We start from the raw sequence: 3,688 nt of genomic DNA on the forward strand, positions 1-3,688 counted from the left end.
GCACGGCCGTTTGCCTCGCCACGAGGCTCAAATGGTTCTACTATTCATGCCGGTACGTCTACCTGCTCGTACGGCACATGTACAGGATCTATGGACTCCAGCTGCTGCTGGAAGACACGTGGAAGAGGATCAGGTTCCCTGATGTGCTTCGAGTGTTCTGGCTGACCCGGGTAACAGCCCAGGCACTGATACTGGTTTACGTGGTGCAGGCGGTGGGGAGAGAGAGCGGAGATGCCACAGGTGGAGCTGCAGATGGGAGCTCTGATGCACAGGTAAATGCTTTTACATAAAAAACTTCACTTCCAGGACATGTTTGCTATATGATGGTCACTTTAGTGTCTAGTAGGACTGTAAAGCAAGGTAAGCTAACAAGTTGTTAACTGCTGCTTCTTCATGTTCTGTGTTGCTGTTAATAATAAAGTCTCACCTAAAAAGACTGCAGAGTCTGAACTGAAGCTAAAAGGGATTATGAATAAAGGTGACGCGTGTACCTGTGTGACTGCACCGTTTTCAGAGTTACCTGCTGAGCTGGGATGTGTTCTGGGATCTCACGAGTAACCTGATCATCTCCGGCTGCGACTCCACGCTCACTGTGCTGGGGATGAGTGCCGTTATCTCCTCTGTTGCACATTACCTGGGCCTCAGCATCCTGGCTTTCATAGGTATGACTGAGATTGTTAGTTGGAGTGCTAGCAGGTGTAAAAGCCTTGCTGATTTGCCCTTCACGTAATTATTTGGATGCTCCTGGAGTTGAGCACTTTCTCAATTTGAACCTTCAGGTTCGACTGAGGAGGAGGACAAGCGGTTAGGCTTTGTGGCTCCTGTCCTGTTTTTCATCCTGGCTCTTCAGACTGGCCTCAGCAGCCTGGATCCTGAGGAATGTCTGGTACGTCTCGGATTTGTGCTTCCAGTTTACGCCATCGAAGCAGCCGGCAAACTCTTTTTTTTTTTCTCTCATTTTTCTGTTGTTTTAACCTCTGTGTGAATTGTTATGTTGAAATCTAAACTACAAAAACATGTTTAATGATTTATACTATAAATGACATTTGCACACAGTAGCAGAGTTCACTGTTCTTCTTGTCATCCTGTATTTCCGTGGTTATAACGGAGTAACTTCGTACACGCAACTTAGAGTCTTTGTTTTGATCCACAGGTCCGCCTAAGCCGGTACATGTGCCTTCTGCTGACCGCCATCCTGCACTTCATTCATGGCATGACTGACCCCGTCCTCATGTCCCTCAGCGCTTCCCATGTCTCCTCTTTTCGGCGGCATTTCCCCGTCCTGCTGGTGTCCCTGGCGCTCTTTGTACTCCCTATGGTGCTCAGCTACGCCCTCTGGCATTACTACGCCCTCAACACCTGGCTCTTTGCCGTCACCGCCTTCTGTGTTGAGCTCTGCCTCAAGGTGAGCGCAAACAATTTATCTTTGACTGGAATTGATGACGTCCAACATCTCCCAAAGTTTTCACAGTCTGTGAGATTTTTGTGCGTTATGTTAGTCATTCAGTTTCACGTATGTTAGGTTTTTGGACTCAGCATGACTCAGACTAATGAAAAAAACAAATGAATTAACATCCTTGGGGCACAGCCTGAAAAAGGGACATGGGCCCATCTTCCTGCAGGCCCACCACCCGCAGGAGGCACCGTAGGGGTTTGGTGCAATGCGAGTCGGGCGGCGGCCAGGAGCGGAGGCTCTGGCAGACAGATCCCCGGCTACTAAAACTGGCAATTGGGACATGGAATGTCACCTCTGGTGGGGAAGGAGTCTGAGCTAGTGAATGAGGTTGAGAGGTACTGGCTAGATATAGTCGGGCTCACCTCAACGCATGGCCTGGGCTCTGGAAACAGTCTCCTGGAGAGAGGCTGGACTCTATCTCAGTCTGGAGTTGCCCCTGGTGAGAGGCGTCGGGCTGGGGTGGATATCTTTGTATCTCCTCGGCTTGCTGCTGGTATGTTGGGGTTTCTACCAGTGGACGAGAGGGTTTGTTCCCTTCACCTTTTGGTTCAGGGAACAGGTCCTGACTGTCGTCTGTGTTTATGCGCCGAGCGGCAGTTCAGAGTACCCAGCCTTCTTGGAGTTCCTGAGTGGGGCACTGGAGGGTGCCCCTCCTGGGGACTCTGTTGTCCTACTGGGTGACTTCAATCCTCACGTGGTCAACGACAGTGAGAGCTGGAAGGGCGTGATTGGGAGGAACGGCCTCCCGGATCTGAACCCGAGCAGTGTTTTGTTATTGGACTTCTGTGCAAACCACAGTTTGGCCATAACGAACACCTTGTTCGAACATAAGAGTGTCCATAAGTGCACGTGGCACCAGGACACTCTAGGGCAAAGGTCGATAATCAATTTTGTAATCGTATCACCAGACCTGAGGCCATATGTTTTGGACACTCGGGTAAAGAGAAGGGCTGAGCTGTCAACTGATCACCACCTGGTGGTGAGTTGAATCAGGTGGTGAGGGAGGACGGTGGACAGACCTGGTGCAGTGAGGGTGTGCTGGGGTGGTGGTCCCCATCTTTAAGAAAGGGGACCCGGAGGGTTTGCTCCTGTGGGGGGTGCTCCGGGAGTATGGGGTGTCTGGCCCATTGCTACGGACCATTCAGTCCTTATACGACTGTTGCAAGAGCTTGGTCTGCATAGCATCGTTCCTGGTGGGTGATGGGCTCCGCCAGGGCTGCCCTTTGACACCGATTCTGTTCATAATTTTTATTCATAATTGGTGTTCCCTTGGCGAGGGGAGAGCCGAGGTGAGGGCCAGGCTTTGTCAGCAACAACAGTAAAACTGATTCAGAGAGGTGGACAAGGAACCACAAATACTGTTTGTAAATTCTTAAGTGTTGTGAGTTTGCATATAAAGTACTTGTAAGTTTGTGTTTCTACTGCTTAGAGACAAATGTAACTATAAGAACATGGAACCAGGCTCCTACATTAGATATTCTGGGCATGCTCGCTTGACTAAAATTAGCCTGGGGACCCGCTGAGGAATGGCGAGTTTGTGGGTGTGGAATCGAAACTGTTGTGAAGGAGATCGGCGACACATTTTTAGACTGTTTACTTCAAGCTTAAGGTCCAAAAACATTCCAGCTGTCACCAGAGGTCAGCTTCAGCTCCGTGTCACATATACAGAGGACGTATGGCTGTTGCATTTTTACGTTTATGAACGTTCATTATTCGGGTAGTAAACTTTAAAGAACAACAATTTAAGTAAAGATGTACAAACTTCAACTAAAACATGAATTGTGAGTTCAGGTGATCAACAGCATGCAGGATATTTTTGTTCTTTCTCAAATTAACTTGGAGCATGAACACACACACACAGAGAGCAGAATTTAAAGGAGAGTTTATCGAACTTCCCGTTGGCGTGCTCGCTCCTTGTCAGGAGCTGAAACCGTTCACTCGTCTGCTTTGCTCTCTGCAGATTAAATTCAGCTCACGTTTCTGCTTCCTGCTCTCCAGGTGGTTGTGTCTTTGACCGTCTACGGCCTCTTCATGGCTGACGGATTCTCCAATGTCCTGTGGGAGAAGCTGGATGACTACGTCTACTACGTGCGCTCCACGGGCAACATCATCGAGTTCCTGTTCGGCGTCATCATGTTCGGAAACGGCGTCTACACCATGATGTTCCAGTCAGGCAGCAAGATCCGCGGCTGCACGATGTGCCTGCACGCTTACTTTAACATGTACCTGCAG

The sequence above is a fragment of the Pelmatolapia mariae genome, linkage group LG22, assembly GCF_036321145.2.
Source record: "Pelmatolapia mariae isolate MD_Pm_ZW linkage group LG22, Pm_UMD_F_2, whole genome shotgun sequence".
NCBI lineage: Eukaryota > Metazoa > Chordata > Actinopteri > Cichliformes > Cichlidae > Pelmatolapia > Pelmatolapia mariae.